Here is a 21088-nt window from a genome sequence, read left to right as displayed (position 1 = left end):
TGCACATGTATTGGAAGTTAAGCTCTAAGTATTGTAACTTCCCAGCAGTGTTCCTCCAGACAGCGTCTTTTGAGTGATAGAAGTACAAACCAGGAAAGCAGAGTGCAGACAGAAACAGAAAAAGTACTTGGAAGAGATTTGTAATCTTTTTGCAGTAGAGGAGCACCAGGGAGTTCTCAGATCAAAAGGGTCCCTGTGAGCTCAGAAGGCAGGTCCTGGGAAGCGAAGTAGCTGTTGGTGCAGCTCACATCTCATGCATACCTCTCTCTCCTGCCTCCTTTTTCAAAAGTCAATCTATGCACAGAAAAGTTTCTTAACACTGGTTGTGTAGCACAGGCATTATAATTATGTGACTGCAGTTGTGATGCTTCTTCTATATTTCCTTAAAGTAAGCCTACAGTTGGGAACGCATCGAGGTATGTCAGCGTCTTGTACAGATTTCAGAGTCTGAGTTTGTGTTCCCAATAACTTGCTGTTTATCCAAGCTGCTGAGGGTAAAATTGTTTTGTAACCTGGCAGCTCTGTGTTGCTCCAGAGGTACTTGCAAACCCACAGAAAGTGACGTGATTAACCCCACTGGACTGTAAGCAACACTTGAACAGCAGATTTGCCATGCCAAAATTGATACATCTACAGTGTATTCTGTACACCTACAGGTTATTCTGTCTGCTTCATTGGTAAACAAGATTTAAGGATAGAAGAATGTATTTCTTTGAATACCAGTCTATTTTTAAGATTTTGCTTTACAACAAGGGATTCTCCTTAGGTTCTCAGGTATAGTAGCTAACATTTATTTCTGACTTCTGAACCTCTACAGTCTATGGTAGCTGAGAAAGCTCCAAGAGGTGCATTTTTTCCTGTTCTTATTGGTAAAGATGTTCGCCTGAGGCAGAATGAGCTGGCCCTACTCACTTAAAAACACTGATTAGTTTTGGTTTTGGTTTGTCGCTGTGGCATTTCATGGTCCTGGGAAGATACAGAACTATTTCCTTCCCTCTGCTTGCCTAAGAGATCTTGATTTACATGTAAGAGATGTCCTGTAATTAGCAAGCTTCTGGATTCAGGCTTTCAACTGTTTTTACTGGATATTATGGTAAGCTTTATGAACTGTCTGTGAGGAATATTCAGTCTACATACCTAATGGATTCACCATTTTCATTTCTCTTTGTGAACAGCATGAAGTCTACGGATGGTATTTCACAAAAATGAGAAATAAATTTAGGTACCAGTATACTTTGGCTTTATCCTCTCTTTTCTTCTTTTCTTTGGCTTCTCCGTAGATTTCAGAGAAACCATCACGTACCTTTTCCATATTAAGGTGAAAATGTCAATGAAAAGGTACGTAGTGACGTTCTGGATTGTAGGGGTTCAGTTTGGAGGCAACCATGGCAGAGTCATCTGTGGTGTTTAAGATGATGCCACCCATCAGTTGTCTGTGTTGTCTCTCTGCCATAGGTCATCTCTCACACCACACCAATTTTGAAGTAACCATTTGATTACTGGCCTTGTAATCAATTGTGATTACTGGTTTGCTTGCCCCAGTCCCAGTAGTTTAAATCATCTCTAGACGCTGTTCATAAAAGGCTCTCTGTGTTACCAGGCTAGCTAACATAAGCAAGCATTTGGGGCTGAATCAGTTCATGTTATCTAGAGATTAAGATGCTTGAGACTCAGGCTTGAGACCCTAACCAAACTAGTGATTTTTGTTACCATGTGTAGAGGGAATTTTCATGCGAGTTCATGCTGCTTTTCCATTTAAATTTCTCTCTGACTTTAGGGAACAAAAATGAATTTTATCCAGGGGCAATCTCTGCAGCAGCAATCTTGATTTCCAGGAGCAAGGAGTAGCTGGCAATCAAGCAGATGAAACAAGTTTCCTATGCCTTCTACCTTAAAAAGGCAGAGGATCAATAAGCAGAATGAAATAAAACTAAAAGCTGAGTTTAAAGCTTTATCCTGGAAACTCAGGCCAGCTTTTTTAACCTTGTTGCAAAGAATGGTCCTTTGTCGAAAAGACTGACTAAAGTCTCAGTACTGTTTGTAAAGTCTCCCTTGTAGTCAGTCAGTAGTAGAGCAGAGCTCTTACAACTCTAGCATCCTGTACTGAGCACATTATGTTGTGCTGTCAGTGTCAATTGTGTCTAGGGAAGAGGTCAAGACTAAGCCAGCGTTGATTAGTGTGAAGTGTGTCTTTGAAGGCTGTGAGCAGCTGGCTGAAGGAGGCTTCTTGTTGTTCTCCAGAATATCTCTTTCAGAAGATCCCATCTCTAGTTGTATCAGAAACACTTAGTGACACACGGAACAGGGACAAGAGCATAATAATCTACATCCATGTCCTTCAGTGAGATTTGAGCTACTTTACAATTGTAACAGGTTTAAGAAGACCATATGTTAAGTGGGAGAAGGCACCTGCTCTCACAGAACAGCTCTGCGGTCAGCAGGATCTGGATTGCTGCAGAACTTAGAGAAGTAAATTCTGTCCCTGCTGCAGTTGAGAGAACTAGCTATTCTTTTAAACAGGATAAGGATTTCACCCAAGGGTGTCAGAATTTGCTGTTTTAAAATTATTAACTCTCTCCCTGGTATGAATTCATGGAAAAAAGCATGAAAATTTGATAATCCCCTTTTTGCACTTTTACAAGAAGGAAAAGTAACTAAATAAATTGCTTTTGGGATGAAATTTTCTATGGCAGTTTAAAGCTGGTACATGGGTGTTTTGTGATTGAGCTCTGAAACCATGAAAACTGGGCTAATAATGAACCTCCTGACACAGCCTTAACAGTAGCACTGCTAACAGGCACCTCTATAATTACTGCTTCTCTGTGAAGTTTGCTGAGCTTCTACGATGGATTAAAAATCTCATCTAGTGCTTTCTTCTGTTAGAAAATGACTCAGTAGAAGCCTTTTAAATATATATAATACATGCAAAGATAAAGTTTCTGCTTCTGAACTATCCCACTTAGGTTTTGTGTGCTTTGGAAAATAGATTCTGGTTTGCTTTAGCAGATCTATTTCTTTCTCTAAATTTCATAAATTCATTGCCTTTGACATGCACTGAAATGCTAGGAAATACTTCTGTGACGTGCAGAAATGGTTTAGCTGACTTTCAAGTGGAATGTGCTGTGGAATGTAAATCCACTGGGTAGTGCATAGAGCATATTTTTTTTCTTTACCTGGCTATTTTCAAACAGATTGCAGGAGCTTTAGAAATATTTTGGGGAAGGGCAATAAGACTGAGTGACATGTGGCTGTGAAAGGAACAGATGACAGCTGAGAAAGCTTTTTCTTTTGGAAGGAAAATGAGAAGAAGTGGGTGTGGTCTCCATCCACTAAAATGAGTGGGTGTTTTTCTGTTGGCTTTACTAAGATGAGTCACACCTTTGACAGCTAATGTGGAAGAGGCATATAGTTCAGGTGCTGGAAGAAGTTTAAAAGGATAAATTAAACACAAAATTTGTAAGCAGTTTTTCTTGTGCCATGGACTAAAGGTTACTTAGTCTTTCAAAACACTTTCATTTTAGAAGTCTCAGTGTGTCAAAGCTGACATCAAGATTCCTGCAGGCTGGCAGTAGTGGCAAAGTACTATCTGCCAGCCCTCTGTGAGGTCATGACAGTCACTTTAAGGTAGGCATGTTCTCCAAGCTAGCAAGAAGCTGGGAAAATTAACTAGCGAAACTATAAAACAATACTGGAAATGCATTTACTTCTTTTGGAGTCTTAATGTGGTACTCAGCAGTTGAATGTCCACAACAGCATTATGCAAGTGAACAATGTATATGAACATGACTTGGTAAAAATGCACATCTTATGCTGACCTTTTGCTAGGAGGTAAATTTGTGTATCTTCAGAGTTTATTTGAGACTTCAGATCTGGAGTATATATGTACTAGTAAAGGGTCTGTACTTGAGAAGCAAGAGGCTGGATATTTTGCGTGCATGAATTTGGATGGATACATTAGTTTATGTGAAGTGATGTCAGTTCACAGCAGGTGGGAGTTCAAGTGTTGATTTTTAGACTAGAAATTCCCAGAGGTAGCAGAGAAAAAAACCAAAAACAAACCAAAAAACCAAACTACAAACAAATCTGTTGCAAACCCATTTAGTATCATTGTCTTCTCTTAGAACTGAAAAACTCAGACCAGTAGGAAAGCTTGTTCCTCTCCTGTGGTCTCAAAACTTCTTTCATGGCTCTGTTCAACACCATTTCTTTTTCAGTTGTTGGCTCTCTCAATAAGGTGTTTACTAGTGATGGGTAATATAAGAAGGATACTTGCAAAAAAACTACACCCTTAAGGTATTTTTCTATAGGTTTTTTTTTTTTTTTGACCTGATGAGTGAGCTAAAACACCTTACCTGCAAATACTTTTGTATGAACATGGCATTGCAAGTTGTATTTTAGAACTTACAAGCTACAGAGTTGTGACAATTGGATGGGGAAGTGGCCTGAATGTGTTTTTGACCACCTCAACAAATGAAATTGGTTTCAAGAGGCTATTGCAGCTTCTGTAAGAAGGGGACAATTTCCCTGATGTTGGTGAACACCTATCAGAAGAAGTAAAGGAACTGTTTGATCAACGCATCTCTGGTACATGGTGTAGTAAGGGCAAATGGAGTTTGTTTAGCAGTGTGCCTGTTGCTTTTATCATTGCATTAGTTGTACGTGACTGTTTGCATCTCAAAAGAGCTCTCTTTCCATAATTGATGATCCTTTCCTTCCGTGGGTTGGCTATAGGCACCTGCAGCCAGCCAGTGAGACCAGTAACTTTCAGTCTCACCTTCATTCCTCCCTTCTTCCTTTGTGATTGCTGGGCAAGGTGCCAAACACAGTGCTTGTCTGAATGCTGTGCTCTCTCTCAGGGGGATTTATAATACTGGGAGTGACAGGGTTTACAGCCCAGGAGTTTTTTAAAGTATAAACCTGTCTGTGGTTTAAGGGAAAACGGGCAGGGGACATCTGAACAAACAAACGCTTTGAAAGAAATTTGGAATGTACTTTTCAATTTTCGTATGACCAGACTGATTGCAGCTTAAGTAATAAGTCGAGCTAAATCCTGTGATGACCTGCTCAATCCGATCCCTTCAGGTCAGTAGAGAAGCGTGCATGTAGAGCCTTACCTCTACCGAGGCAGATTCACCAGCTGTAGCGTATACCTGCTGGGAATTTAACTGTTACTGTGCTGCTACGCTCCCAGATGCTCATATGCTTTGTTAGGACTCATACTGAATGTCATTGTGAGTGGTATTATTATTATAAAAACTGGCCTATGGAAGGACTAGCAAATACTCTCTCCTTTGTGTTGAGTTGCTGGAAGTATAATTTTCTGCATCTTATAGTGGAGGAAATTAAGTGAGGAAAGAAGGAAACTACTTCTACAGTAAGTCAGCAGCAGAGATTTTAACGGAGCCCAGGTTTCCTGGCATCAAAGCATTTCATCCGAATGCTCAGTGTGTTTCTGCCACAGATGGCAAAGCGGTGGCCCAGGTTCTGCAGGACACTTGAGGTCTCCAGCTTTACCCCAGGCCCAGGAAGCTGACATCTGTTTTCCAGACTGCAAAGAGGAGACACAGCATTTTCCTTTTTCCGTGTTGCTGTATATAGGCTAGCAAAGGCTGCAAATATCTTGCTTGGGGCTATAGGAGGCATAAATGTGAGTGCCAATGTTAGGATTAAGTGCCCTATTTTTATGTATATAACTGGAATATTAGAAAGAAAAGCATATATTGTGTATGCTTAAGTATAAATAAGCAATTGAGCGTTATATATATACAGGTGATTCAAAGGAATTTGCTCCAGAATCATTTTTTCTCCACTACTGCTTCCTTTTTACAGATGCCCTTTGCTTCTGGTTTTGATTTTCTTGAGGTTCTCTGCAAGCTTATTTCTGAAAAACGATGGTTTAAAAATAGTCCAGGTTATCTGCAGTCTGGACTGTATAGTCATCCCACTGTGTGTTGTCAAGTAACAGCTGCCTGACCTTGCTCACTCTATTGATGATTTGCATTAGGGTTTCCTTTTCACAGTGCTGCAAAGCCCGTGGGATTTAAGCGTGCTGTGGTTAGAGAACTTAGCCTTTACTACTAAGAAAAAAGAAGTTTCCCGTCTGTCAATCGTGTGTGACTGCAGCAATTTCAGCTTGAATAGGCTTGAGCGAGCCAGGAGTTACTGCTGTGAGGACAGCAGCTCTGAAGGTTTGCAAATGTCAACCCCAGCCAAGGAAGGGAACATCTGCAGCTTGCACCATGGGTCTCAGCAGTGGAGTGCAAAACCAAAGAGAATGCGCCAGCCACCTGGCAGACACCTTCAGGTGATGGATGTACCAGTATCTGTTTAGTTTTATAATCAGTAGAAACTAATTATTTTTTGCAGTCTCCCAATATACATCTTGATGTATTTTGCTAGAGGATAAACCTTTCGCACTCTACATTATGAGTTATCTGTGGTTCTTTGTCCCTTTGCTTCTTTAAATGTACTATTTCCATTCCTTGTAATATATGCACCTGTGTATGTTACAAGATAGTAATTTTTTAACCTGCACAAATGCAGCATCTATTTCATAGTATTATTTTCCACACGTTCCATATTTTTAGTGCATTTGAAAACGAATACAGTCATCCAGTGCTCTCAGCATTAGATTTGCTGGTCTTTTTACGTTCAGGATATTTTATCTTATCTTTCAAATTAATGTAATCCATTTGTAGCCCCTTCTTTTTACCGGCACTAAGTAAGATACTTTTGAAATTACTGAGTTTTAAAAAGTCATGATTCATTTTGTGAAAACAGCATTTTTTTCCCTAATTAATTAGATTGCAAATAAATAGTGAACAGAAGTTGGTATTTTAGAAAAGAAAAAAAAAGTTGTCAAAATAGATGATTGCAGAGGGAGCTCTAAAGTGAGAAGTAATAACAGGTGTAACACGTCTTTCTTAGCAGCCTTTTGATCTGTTCCTTCTTGATAACTTGTGCTTTGTCTTGTAAATTCCTAGGGAGATTAACAATAGGCACCCTAGCAGTGCTACCTAATCACAACCCTTGAGAACAGGAGTTTCCTGAATGGGTGAGCAGCCACATATGGGCCATCTCAAGCCAAAATGTAAGAAATTCTTAACTGTAGCAAATGCAGCAAAATTACCTGCTTTTTCATTCTACAGTCAAAATTGTAAAGTGACTCATAGAAGTCTCACGGTGTGTTTCCTCTAGAAGGTAAGTTTCTGGACAAGCCTCAGAAGAGCAGCAGTGCTTTGATGGCTCTGTCCTTGTCTTTGTAAAAGAGAGCAGAGAGGTTCAGTGCGGTGTTCCAGCATCCTATACGGTTGTGAATCTAACTACAGCCAAAACGAGAAGTCCAGTTTGTGTTTTCTGCTAAAAATGTAATTTTTCTTATGAGTAGGTTTTTCCTTCTTCTTACTGATCTTTAGAAAGCATCATACAGAGCTGTAGATCTAAATCTGATTAACTCCAGCCTTAATTCTCATTCTATTGATCTGAGCAGCTCTGAGAAAGGGACAGCATATGCCACATGTGAAAGGAGGTGTGGAGGCACTGATGTGTGAATCTGTCTCTGCTGTGGTTCCTCCTCCTTTTTTTGATGGAGAAAGTGGTGGCAAATATGTACAGTGCAATGTAAAGCAGCAGTGATTTTGAAACTCGTAGTGTGTGGGCCACAGTCAAACAGTATGTGAGCTGCTATTGGAATAGAAACCACAATAATGAGACTGATTGGAGTGTGCGAAGCTGGAATGCCAAGGGCTTTTCTCTTTGCAGTACACCTTATGATGGCCATCAGCATCTGAGGTTCTCTGGTCTGCAGAGATTGCATTGTTGCAGAGAAAGAAGAGACCTACAGAAGGGGCTGTGCATCCAGTAGACACCTCTGGGATCTCTCCTGTGTGTCCCTGCGTAACCTGGGGTTTATTTGTCTTTTACAAGTCCTCAGTGGAAAAAGTAAATCTAGCTAAACCTGCACATGCCAGAGTCCCGCCCTTGCTTGGATTAGCAGTGGTACACAGGAGAGGAACTATGGTAGCATTGCTTTAAAAGAATAAGGCCAAGTTTTTATCCACTACTCTCAGATGCAGCACTGTGTTTGCAAAGGCGTCACACTCGTGGGGTTTTGCCAGTCAGCGATGTGGCTCACAAGTCTTTGCCAGAACCAAAGGATGTGTGTGCACTTTCTCTGCCTGTGGTTTCTCAGCAAATGGAAGGAAGATAGGACCTGCTGTTGTTAAGCAAAGCATTTGTAAGACTAAAAGGAAAGGGGATTCAAAAAAACATGTACCTCAGCGGCATTGCTGGCATGTAGCTTTTATTCATGGTTCTGAGTGGGTGAACCCAATTAATTATAAATGGTTTGGCGCTGTAAACAAGAGAACGAATAATGTCTCTGTGTTGTGAAGACACAGAAGTCTCTTTTACTCTGTTTAATTAATGCTTACAAGACCTATCCGGATAGGTGTATGGTGTACTAAGAAAAAACCTCAAAGAATGCTGTTTTTCGGAACAAGTGAACTTTGGGGAATTTTGTTCATTGAGTAATTGTAGTGCAAGGCTGTTTATCTCACACTTGTGTTTAATAATGTAGCAAATATGTAGTGATAGAATTACATATTGTTTACTGCTGTTTCTTTTCTTTCCACAAAGAAGGAAAAGAGTGATGTGGCAAGTAATAAAATGTTTGCAAGATGGTAATGTGAATCCAGGAACCAGTATGCCAAGGACCTCTGTCTCTGATGCACTGTTATCATGCTGTTACTGTCTTTTCCCTTCAGAAGGGCTGCAGTGCCAAAATACAGATGCAACTCTCCTCATTTTCTCCTCACGCTGTGTATACCTGTTAGGTGCCTTGCAAATAGGACTAGGTGATTCTGAGGTGGAGGGAGAGGTGCCTTTCCTTGGGTTGCTTCCTTGTATGTTTTCCTTGCCTTTAATGCCACTGCCTGGAATACTGGCCTTCATTTTGGTCATCCAAATTTTGCAAACGATTCTCTTCCAAAATCGTCTGCAAATAGTTCTGCTTTGTGGTAGTCAGGAAAGCCAATGGTTTGAATTGTCATACTTGCCATAGCATTTTTGGTCCACGTAACCTATTACCTGTTGCCTAAGAGAGTATCACAGCATCTCTTCTTACTCTTCCCTGTGAGCTAATACTTCAATCTAAAGTAGTGTTCTGCTGTCTTCTTTTATTTCTTTTAGGGTTCATACTATGACAGTAATGAACAGTCTTTATTGTATGATAATACAATGCATAATTCTCTTAATCACTCAGAATTAGTTTTTTAATTTGATGATTAGAAATAGCAGCAACAAACAATAATGTGCTTAGTGTAGTGGGTAACTGAAAGAATTTGAGCACTAGGAAGCTGCTTCTACAAGCATTTTGAATTTTCATTCAGCCATCTTCTCAAATTGATCATTTCTTGCTTCGTTGTCATGGAAATATTAGGCTAAAAATATCTTTAGATATGCAGTAGAGACAAGGACTGTGTGCACACTGATTCTTAAGTGTGATAAATGTATTAAAAAAGAAAAGGAACCTTTACTATGGTATTGTGAGTAGTAGCGCTAAGCTCTTGGCTTCTCCTTTACATCCAAGTGCAAAGGATCTTTTCTTGGTAATACTTGCATCTAGCTGCCTAAGGACTTAATTGTAAGACTACCTTTGTATACTGTATGGCACATGCTTGACTGACTGTAATAGCTCCCAATCAGGGTGAACACTGTGAGTTTTAATATTGCATGGTCTGGCTGCTAAACACAAAGAAACTGTTGTTGTAAAGCATTCTTATATTGACTGAAGAGAGCTTAGCACTTGAAAATGTGAATAGATAGGGCTTCTGGCTGGGAGAGTTAGCGAGTAGCAAGAGACATGGCATAATGTGTAAGAGAAGCTGTGGGAATGGTGAGGTCTCTGATGGCTGGCTTTGGCACTAACATCTTCAAAAGTAACCTTCTTGAGGAAACAAGTGTAAGGGAATGTTCTGTTTCTAACGTGAAATTCAGTTATGCTTACCAGATGTGTGATTAAAGACTGGCTCTAGAAGTGCTGTAGCAGGTGTCTTGAATTTAACTGCTACTAACGTAAATGAAGACATGAATCCTCCCTCATTCTAGTACCTGACTGGGTTTAGATTTGCAAGGTGTCCCTTTTCATACTGTCTTCTCCCCTCACAAAGCAGGCATCACGTAAAGTTATGTCTCCTTCCTAAATACTAATCAGTCATCATAAGGCTGAAATAATTTTCTGCTTGTATAAATCCAAAGCAATGCCTAGTCCGCCCATGTTTTTGAGATGAAGGGGAATAAAACCATGTTGTGATGTAGTGGTTTGTGTTTGAGGCACTTGGCTTCTGAAGTTCATGCATCCTCTCTTGCTCAAGGCTGTGCCTGAAGGCATAATCTAGTCTTCTGTATTTAATTAAGACTTTAAACTACTGTTGCCCTGATAAAAGCAAGGAGCTGATTGGTTCACAGGCATCTGCTCTAGGAGACGATTAACTTGAGGCAGACGTAATACCTGGAAGGCTAAAAGATGTATTGTGACGGGGCAGTCAAGAAGAGCTTGCTTCATCTGGGACAGCCCAGTGGCTGTACATCACGGTACAGAGAGAAGAGGCATCCCCAAGTCTTCCCATTCCTCCTCTTTTGTGGAACTGTGAGCCATTGCATAGCTTTGAGTTTCTCCGTCGTCTCTGAGTCACCTTCACAGTGCCTCTGCTGACACTCAGAACAAAGCTCAGGGATGTCAGTGGTTTTGTATATTTACTTTCTATCTGTTTGTGTTGTGGTTTAATATATGTTGGTGTAACTGAGAATACAGGCACTATATCTCCAGTTCAAATTATTTTCCTAAATATTGTTAGTGACTCTAATGTAGCTAAGGGGACACTAATAGAGTGAAGCAGATGGCTTTCTGCATGTGAGGCAAGGCTTTTTTCTAGTGTACTGCAAGTGTAGAAATTTTTTTTTCTACTACTCCATTTTGATAAATAACCATTAAGTCCATTGTAACCAAGATGGTGAGCAGTTTTTAAACAACAGTAGAGTTATTTAGAAACGTAGTCTGATGTAACTGTTGTATCTTAGAAGTTATTTTAGATCATTTTCCTCATAAATAGATGAACCATGTGTTTTGATTTTGCCTGCAATGTTGTTTTTCATGCAAAGTGCATGAGTGTTTAGGATCAGAGAGCAAACTTTAGGCATGGTTTCCAGTTATTATGGCCTCTGCTATCACTTAGTTAGAAATGCTTTGATGATTGCAAGTTTTTCTCTAATAAATTGCTCAGTTGCTGATGCTCATGGTGAAAAACTCATCGTTAAACTGATTTACATAAAAACATCATACGCCTGTAGGCTCTGGAATTTCATTAAAGTCTCAATCTTAATGCAGCCCTTATAATTTGCTGTTTGCAGTGACTAAAATGTCTCTCTCAAAACAGCTTTTCCTTCTTCTGATGAAAGACAAGTAAAATTGTCACAACCCCCCCATCCTCAACTCTCATTCACTCAGATTGGTGCCTGTGAGTACTTTCTTTACAACTACCTGTAAAGGTAAAGCAGACAGATAGCACTGCTGGGTTTGGCCATCAGTAAATAGAATTCTCACCTGTTCTGGGCTGGATCCCACTGTCTTTATGAATGTGGAGCACATAGTTCTTTTGGTTTCAATGGGATGAGAGATGACTCAGTGCCAGGAGTGGTAAGGCTGAATCCTTTTTTTAATATTTTTCCCCCATCTCTCATTTCTGAAGATAATTTTAGGAAGAAATTATTTTTTTAATTATTTTTTATTTATTATTATTTTTTGCTCAGATGTGAGCCATCTGAGCAAAGCAAATTTCAGTTCTGTTACTTGTGTTACACAATAAAACTTAATAAGTGGTTAATAGTCAGAGAATATGAGCCAGTGCAAACTGCAGGTTCTGTTCCTAGCCGTACAAGGGCTAAAAATCCTTTTCATTAAAGATACATAGCATCTTTAGGTACTGGCTAGGCAGTGGCATCCTTGCACTGACCTGCAAGTGGGTATCTGTGGAATGTTTGTCGTGCTCTATGTTGCCTTGACACTGCTTGTCAATCTAAACACTGGACTTTCTGGGCTTTGATGACACACACCCTTGTCCGCGATGAACTGGATTTTAACAAGGGCCACTGGTTGGCTGTAGATTTTAATGCAATCCAACCCCTACCTGCCTGGACAGAATCTGAGCTAGAAGACTGACCATAAATCCTGTTGCCATCTCCCTGTGATTGCCTAATTGGGAGCTTGAATACAAGTCCCCTGGTACATGCATTGTATTCACACCGTGAAGGCAGCTGGCAGGGCTCATCTGCCCTAGCCAGGCTAAAAGAGTGGTAGTACAGCTACCTGCTCTCTCAAAATCCTTTTCTACGCAAGCCTATGACCACCACAAATCACAGTTTTTTTCCTTCACCATATTAACCTGATTTTGTCCTGGATTCTATTTCCCCACTTCATGCTCCTTGTTCCCTGAGCTGCTTTCATCTCTTCCTTAAACTGAGACAAATTGTCAGTAGATTCATATTTTCCTCTTTCATTGCTACTTGGCACAGCAGGTGCATACTGAGGGCTACAGTCCTCCGGCTCCTCGGAGTGGCACCCAGACCAATCTGTATTGCGGAAGAAGTCTGTCTTAGCGCCAGTCTGGAACATGCTCAGCACAGAAAGAATTTCCTGGGTATTTAGATGGTAAAATCAAAGATGTCTCAAATGAGCATATCAAACTGAATTTTTCAGAGAGGATTATAAGTTAGCTGAATGTTAATGTACTTTTAAAGGAACGGCAAAAGATATATGCTTAGTATAGTGACTTCTGCTCCATCTTAACATGTGGGGTAAAAGGAAAGGTCTTCAGAAATCTTTAATGGGTAAAACCCCATGGTTTTCCCTTACTCTTACAGCTACAAATTTCTGGATGAAATGTTCTTGCTCTGCATCTCTGTAGATCTGAGGCAGGCATACAGCACACAAGATTTTATTCCAAATGTATGGATATTTGAAAATGTGTAAGCAAATGCAAACCAGGTTTATAATGAAAAATGCCAAGCAGCTTCAGTAATCAGCAATAGTAGATGTCCTGCCTGTGTAGAGAAATATATACAAGTGCTGGAAATGAATGTGTAAGCACACATCCATTCCAGCTGCTAGCATTCTTTAGTAATGAGTCTTGTCAATAGGACAGTTTTTATGAAGGCTGCGCATAAGCAACAGCCTATTGAAATTAGATCTATATGTTCTTCATGAATATCAGTTTACAGAGTCCCTTTGTTATATCTCTCCTATAATAGAAACTCCTGGATACCTTTATTTTCATAAGGTGAAAATGATTTGATTTTGTCTGTCTTACACTCAGAAGTCTGAATTTCTGAAGTGATAGTTAATGATAACGCAGATATGGGTGAGCAAATGCATGTAATTCCATATGAACAGCATAGTAATAGAGGTGGATTATGCAAAGCTAAACCCAAATTCACTGTAGTGTGGAGCATGAAACACTTCAAACAAGAAAAGCTAGGACAAAGGAGATTGGCCCACCAAATATGAGAATTTGTTCCTACCCATTGGTTATTAGTGTCCTGAGTCACTGTGCTATTCTTGTGCTTGAAGGCAGGTAGCTACTGAATGCGATTGTCAAGCAAAGGAAATAAAAGTGGAAGTCAATAGTGTATCCACAGATCACAAATAACAACAGAACAAAGAATCAATGATATAATAAACAATAATAATCAGCTGTCCTGTTACAAAGGAGGTAACTCCAGCCTTGAATGTGCAGCCCTTGTGGAGCGATAGCAGTTTGTGACAACGCTCATCTGAAGATGAAATAAAATCACTAAGATCATCTAATATGTTCTTCAAATATCAGTTACAACTGCAAATACTGAAATACGTTGTTGTTTCAGAGTTAAGGTTATTTGAATGTCCTAACAGTGCATTTCTGCATCTTGACAAGTTTGAACTTTTGGCTTAATCTTGATTAGAAGTTTTCTGAGTGTTCTGCTACTTGGTTTTGATCTACTACAGTTTCCTTGCAAAGGTTTGTGTCTGGAGTTGTTGATATGTACTGGTCAGACTTACTTCTGCCTCCGGGTACTTTTTTCTTTCTTTCCTGGAAGCATTACAATAGCCTGAAAGGTGATATTTTAAAATCTCACATTTCTCATTTTCTGAAAAGAAGTCTTTTAACTCTGTGTTCACATGTGTTTGTGGGCATGTTTTAGAGCAGGGCAAGGAAAACTTGGAAGAAATTCTGTAACTGGGATTAAGGAGAACCATCCATTTAGGCCTTATTTGGTTTGTAACTGTTACTTGTATAAAACTGAGGTGCTTTATGAAAAACCATAGGCGGTTGAGATACTAAACAAATGCTGTCAGCAGATGTGGTTTACAGCTTATGAAAATACACAGGCTATAGATGGCTGAGTAGCAGACCAGCTTGGCGGCTGTACTGTCCCTGTTGCAGATGGGACAGGCAATTCCTCAAACAGACAGTTCTTCCGATACAGCACAAGAAATGAGACCTGTTGTTTGCATGAAGCAGCAGCAGGCATACATGATGGGAATAAATGGTACCATGTATTGATGCTCTAAGTACAAATTAGATCTGCCAGTGATAACCTTACTTTCATCTTCGTTATGTATCTTAATTGTTTGCTGACAGGGCAGATATAATATCAGGATAAACTACATAAATTTCTCTGAAAACTGTTGATGCTTACTGAAGGGCTCACGCTGATGCAGGAGCACTGGGTTGCAACTCTTTGGGTTGCACAGGTTACCTGCTCTCTACACATTGAGTGATATTCAAAAGCAGGAGATGGGTGCTGGAAGCAGCAGCAGGTGGAGAAGGGTGGTTAGGCACGAGAGGTGGACGGGACGTACTCTTGCCCACCAGGATTCACAAGTAGCTGCTAATACATTGTGCTCTATGCTTCATTAAGCTGTTGGTGAGAGGGTACTTTTTTCTTCTTTCTCCTTTAGGTTTGACTTTCTTACTCTCTGCCTCTCCACCTTTTATTGTTTCTTTTTCTTCTCATTTAGTCTCATTTAGACAGTCCTGATGTTTCTCCCCTCTCCCCTGTCCCACTTTCTCTGTGCAGTGATTTTCTTCTCATCTCAGTCCTCTCCTTCCTTCAACTTTGACTTGGTGCCATTGCTTACTCAATTTGAGTACTGCAACATGTGTTATGAACAGCCTTTAATATCTCTCTGGTTTGGCTTCCTATTGTAATCCCTCGCCCTATTTTTCTTTTCATATGCCTTTCCCAGTTTCCCCGTTGTTTTCAATCAGTGAAACCACATCTTCGTTTTGACACCTTCTGTCTCCCCTTCCAGAGATCACCGTCGCTAATTTAATTTAAGATGGTCCTGTAGCAATCTGACTATAGCACAGTATCATATGTTTGTTTATTCTTCCTGGGTCCTCTCTAGGGAAAACTTTATGACTCATAACTTAATTGCATTGCTTTCTGATTTGGTTCAGTACATTCCCACCCACTTACCAAAGACAGATACCTTTTCATTACTGGTTTTTGACACTTCTCATTTCTTATGCACAACATTTGCCCGAAAGAGCAACAGCAGCTTTTTTAGTAGTAGAGTGAATTGATCACAAATGACACAGTTTTTAAGACTGGCATTGCTTCCTTAAGAGGCTGTTCAGTGCTGAGAAATGCTTTGCTGATGCCTGATCACCTCAGCTATTTAATTGAAACAAAAAGTGTCATGAAAGTAAATCACAGCCAGACTGGGAGTGCCTCAGGTGTGACACACACTACTAGCTAACACCAACTCACGCTGCCTGCCTCCCCCAGAGAATTTAGTCTTTCCTTGAAATACTCATTAGGATTTTTTTTTATTTCAGCTTAACAAGGGAAACTGCTTAATCCTGGCAGTGCTTTTGATATTTGCGAGAATAAATTCACCCTTTAGTGAAAGCCGAGCCACTGAGACTAGACTAGCTGTAGTAAGTAGGGAGCAGAGGATTATAAGAGCAAGTGAACTTTTGAGAAGAGATTTAGGGCAATTTTGACGGCTTTTAAGGAATGAGGAAGATGAGAAGGAATGGAAATATTTTAAAGGGAGAGGGTATCACATAAACCAACAGGAGCAATGACAGTAACAGAAAGAAGAGTTGATGGATGATGGGAACTAGGACACCTCTCAGAGGCTTTCAACCTTCAATACCTCCATCTGCAATTCACCAGCAGACCCTTCTAGATTTTATCTCCTCTCATGTCAGTTTAGTAAGGAGGTAGGATGTTTTAAAAGAGTAGGTGATTGCGGAGGCAGTATAGAATATTGCAGAGAATAATGTTCAGCTAGTAAATTCATTTTCCATTTAATTTGCAAAGCTGATGTGGTAATTGAGATAACCCAGGGCTTTGATAGAGAAATCATTTTTTGCGAACTGGATTCTTTTTCCCATGAGAGAGGTAAAGCTCCATGGCAGAGTTGTTCTCTGGCAAAACTTAGACTTCTCAGAATTTTCCTCTAAATGAGGAGTAGTCTCTGTGGTGTCTGGTGATGGGCTAAGTCCTGGCTCCTCTCCCTTCCCTGGGAGCATCACTCTTATGTGACCCATGGAGTTGCTCGCAGGCTGTGGTGCAAGATGCAAAACAGAATTGCCTTTCCTGTTGCCTGGCTTTGATGGTTCTGCTTTGCTCTGCCGTGAGTGCCTTGCCTTCAGACAGTTGTATTTTCTGTACTCGTTACAGTTGCAGCAGTGGGTTGGAGTGTACAACAGGGAACTGTCTTATTTACATCAATGCAGTGGAAGAGTGTAACACAGCAATGTGTCATAGAATGGTTTGGGTCAGAAGGGACCTCAGTGATCATCTAGATCCAACCTCTGACATCTTCCACTGGATCAGGTTGCTCAAAGCCCCATCTAACCTGGCCTTGAAAACTTCCAGGGCTACAGCATCCCCAACTTCTCTGGATAACCTGTTCCAGTGCCTCACCACTCTTACAGTGAAAGATTTCTTCCTTATATCTGCACACCCTGGATCCGTGAGCCTCACACTCGCGTCCAGGCCTCTTTTGACCTGCACAGTTGAAAGACAAAGAAGGGAGAGGGGGCGTCATTTATCTGTGTGGCGATCCAGAGGCTGACAAGGTCACCCTCAGGGTGAAAATCAAAAGCAATATTTATTCTGGCTCCAAAAAAAATAAACAGACTTAGGTGTACAGCCAAGATATGGGGGTGCAACTTCCCAAAGTTGCAGAAAACAGGTTTCAATCTGATCCCTGAACACAGCCAAGGTCACTCGGATCCAATCTGACACACACCGATGCCAGATCAGGAAAACAGTGGGGTAGATGAGAGAGAGAAAGAGAGAGGAAGAAAGAGAGAGAGAGGGAGAGAGAGAAGGGAAAAAGGCAGAATCGCCACTTCCATGGGTGGCAGCAGTTCCTCGGGAACACATGGTGGCTGCCGCAGCTTCTTCCAGGTCGGGTGGTCCAGACTGGTCCGATGTGAGTGATGGGCATCCACGCACCGCGTGGCTCCTCGTGAGATCTTTTATCAAGCCAGTCTGTGCCCCACCAGCACATGGAGGGTTGTCTCACCACGCATGGGCAGAAGTTCCTTTGGGAGAGTCCGGCCAGGGTGGTCAGGAGGGTGTGAGGAGGGGGCAGTGCCTGCTGCTGCATCTTCTCCCCACTTAGCAGCCGGGTCAGGACCATGAGCTCAGCCAGGTGAGGGGGAGTGGTGCTTACTCCTACACCTCCCCTCCCACTGAACCCAGTGCCACAGATGAGGCCCTCAGGCAGTGTCCTAAGATCTGTCTTTGGACCTGCTGCTGCACCCCCTCCACTATTGGTTGCCAGTGCCACGAAGCAAGGGCACAAATGGCCAGCCTTCAGATGAAATGTCTAAGGCAAACAAAGTCAGGCTTTACAATATCTAATCTAAATCTCCCCTCTTTCAGCTTAAAACTGTTACCCCTCGTCCTACCACTACATACCCTTGTAAAAAGTCCTCCAGGTTTCTTGAAGGGCCCCTGTAGATACTGGAAAGTTGCTCTGGGTTGAACAACCCCAACTCTTTCAGCCTGTCCTCACATGGGAGGTGCTCCAGCCCTCGGATCATCTTCATGGTCCTTCTCTGTACTTGCTCTAACAAATCTGTGTCCTTTCTGTGCTGAGGACTCCAGACGAATGCAGTACTCCAGGTGAGGTCTCATAAGAGCAGGGAGAGAATCACATCCCTCACCCTGCTGGTCACACTTCTTTTGATGCAGCCTGGATAGAGTTGGCTTTCTGGGCTGCAGGTGCACTTTGCGGGTTCATGCTGAGCTTCTCATCCACCAGTACCCCCAAGTCCTTTTCAGGGCTACTTTCAATCCATTCTCTGCCTGGCATGTATTTGTGCTTGGAGTTGCCACAACCCATGTGCAGGACCTTGCATTTGGCTTTGTTGAACTTGCCAAGCCTGGTCCAAAGGGAACACAATGCTGTTTTGTCACTGATCCATGAAAATTGCTAAGTAGTTTGGTAATTGTCATGGGCACGAGTATTTCTGAGCATATCACCCCTTGGAAGATTTACCAGTCTAGCTGCCATTTATGGTAATTGAATGGAGAATTTAACCTCATTACTTCCTGACTTTAACATCATAACTTCATTACATGATGCAGTGAGCTGCTACTTGTAATTACTGAGATGAAAATAACAATGGCATGTATTTATTTATAACTGGGGATTAAGTGGACAACAACTGCCTCTGACCTGTGCACTGTGCCATGTAGCTAGGGCAGCAGGACAGAGTTAAATGGTCTCCTTTATTCCAGAACAAGCTAATCTACAAGACTGCAATGCAAACAGCTCTTATAGCTAGATATTATGTACAAATGCCAGCTGGATAATATTCAAGTTAATTTCTGTCACTGCCTTGCCTATACTTCCAGTGCTTTCTGATCATCTGCAGAGGCAGTGGTAGCAAGCCAGTGAATATCTGCATCTGGTTTGGAAATGTCACAGAGGTGATTCAGGAATACAAGAGCAATCCTCAAATGGATTAAAATATTAGGACTGTGCTGATGTCTAAACCATAACACCAGCAATGTTATTTGGAAAGAATGTCTCCTAAACAAAAAAAGCCCAGCTAGGGTCTAAGTGCCATTTTTGCACATAGAGATACTGTATGTGATTTCGCAAGCTTTATACTTGTTGAAGTTTTATCTACCATTGACAATAGCCATTTTCCTGATATTTTGTATCTGAACAAGATCTGAGAAGCTAGGGGGGAAATCAAGAAAAAACAAAATGTTGTTCCCCTGATGTTTCTAGAGCAATTTCTCAAGCTGTGAAGACCCCCATAAGATTTTTTGCTATCAGATCTGCCCTCTCTCTGTCTAATACTTTTAGTTTAGTTAAATAGATTCTTTTAAACCATAGCTCCCCGATGTAGGAAACCAGTTACCATGTACTTGTCAACCTAAGATGACATTTCCAGCTGTGAGGTCTGAACGTTGTCATACAGGCTAGAACCTGAAGCTACGTTTTATTAACCACATGAGTTAATATAAAACAAAACAAAACAAAAAAAAAGCTTCTCTTTATTCTAGCTCTTAATGTTCCGTGCAAACTGTAGCTAAGAATCTCCAAGGGAGAAGAAAATTAAGATATGAATAATGGGTCAGAACTAGATGTTTTAGCTGTTGTGGTATCCTCAGCTTTTGCTGTCTGCTCAGTGAGTAAATGAGTTCACTGCTGAGCTGTTAAAAGTCTTGTAGAGAAAATTACAATGTGAAAAAATTCAATCTGGACTTGCAGTTTTTCAGTCCTACATGCTCATCCAGCTTTTTTGCTGCCAAAAGAAAACAACTGCTGCTCCCAGGTGCAACAACGGGTTCGCTTGCTCAGCTGCACTGACACCTCATGTAATTCTCTTGAATTTGCAGTTCATTTGGGGAACAATTGCAAATTAAACCCCAGGATGGCCAACAAAGTCCCTTGGTGAGGTGCTGTAGGACTCTGCAGCCTGTTCCAGTTGTTACTGAGTGCCATGAAGTATAAGGGACACACATCTATATATATAGTGGGAGAAGTGGATGTTTTCGTTATGTGAGCAGAAATGTGCACCTGGTTTTCCTGATGAAGAACAAGCTGTGGGATGGAAAATATTGTGGCAGATTAACTGTGCTGGCACTGTTCTTCTTGTCCATGGACTTGCGGGTCCCTGGTACCTCCTCAGGGAGGACTGCTGAGAAGCCACCTGGAAATGAGAAGCACTTAAACTACTTGGGAACGTGAGCCCTTTGGTTTTCATTTCCCAGGGCAGATCTGACAGCTGGGAAGGCTTTACAGTTCTAAAACTACTTTGTCTTTTGAAAAACAAATCACGATTTATTTTTGCTCCTATGTTCCTGTTTTCCTGTAGATGTCAGAATAAGCAGTTCAAGCTTACGTTTTTGAGGTGTGGAGACACCCTTTTTATGTCCCTACGTTTTGCTTCCACCTGGAGTGCTGCATGACTTTTTTTTTTTGGCTTTACCAAACAACACCATCGTTTGTGGCCGAGGTCCCAGTTCTTAACATTGCATAATCCTTTGTTACTGATTTCACATATTTTGTCACTGGTGCTAGTTTGTCACTTGTCTATTAAAACATTGGCATTCCTTTATTATTTGCTTGTAACAGGCAATGTAGTTACAGTAAGTGGTGGTGTCACTCTGTAGGCAAAGGTTTATGTTTTCCCTGGGCCTCAGCAACAGCTGCAATGCAAGGTGTTAAGGAAAAACTTTATAATAGAGAAGCACCTTCAAGTGTATTATGGAGCATCTGAAAATTTCCATGGCATTATTCAGTTAAAACTGCAAAATGTGAATGCTGCTTTTATTTAAATAGGCATTTTTCAGGTCCTACAATCATACCCGCTACTTCCATACAGTGCATACTTGCTGTGTCCCAGTGGTATGTAGGCTCGTATCAACCCAGTTCATGTCCCTGTTTGCTATGGGAGAAAACTCCTCCTTGCAGGATGTGTTCTAGCATATCACCAGGTCCAGGAAAATGAGTGAGCAGGATTATGATGCATATTAGCAAGTTGTATGTATTTATTTACAGACT

General features: G+C 41.1%; 1 protein-coding gene across 1 annotated transcript in view; it reads left to right on the top strand.

Annotated features, from left to right (window-relative positions):
* Positions 1-21088, top strand: part of HECW1 (HECT, C2 and WW domain containing E3 ubiquitin protein ligase 1) — a 261686-nt gene that overhangs the window by 118571 nt on the left and 122027 nt on the right.

This window comes from Cuculus canorus, chromosome 2, assembly GCF_017976375.1.
Source record: "Cuculus canorus isolate bCucCan1 chromosome 2, bCucCan1.pri, whole genome shotgun sequence".
Classification (NCBI taxonomy): domain Eukaryota; kingdom Metazoa; phylum Chordata; class Aves; order Cuculiformes; family Cuculidae; genus Cuculus; species Cuculus canorus.
This window is presented reverse-complemented; position numbering and strand designations above follow the sequence as displayed.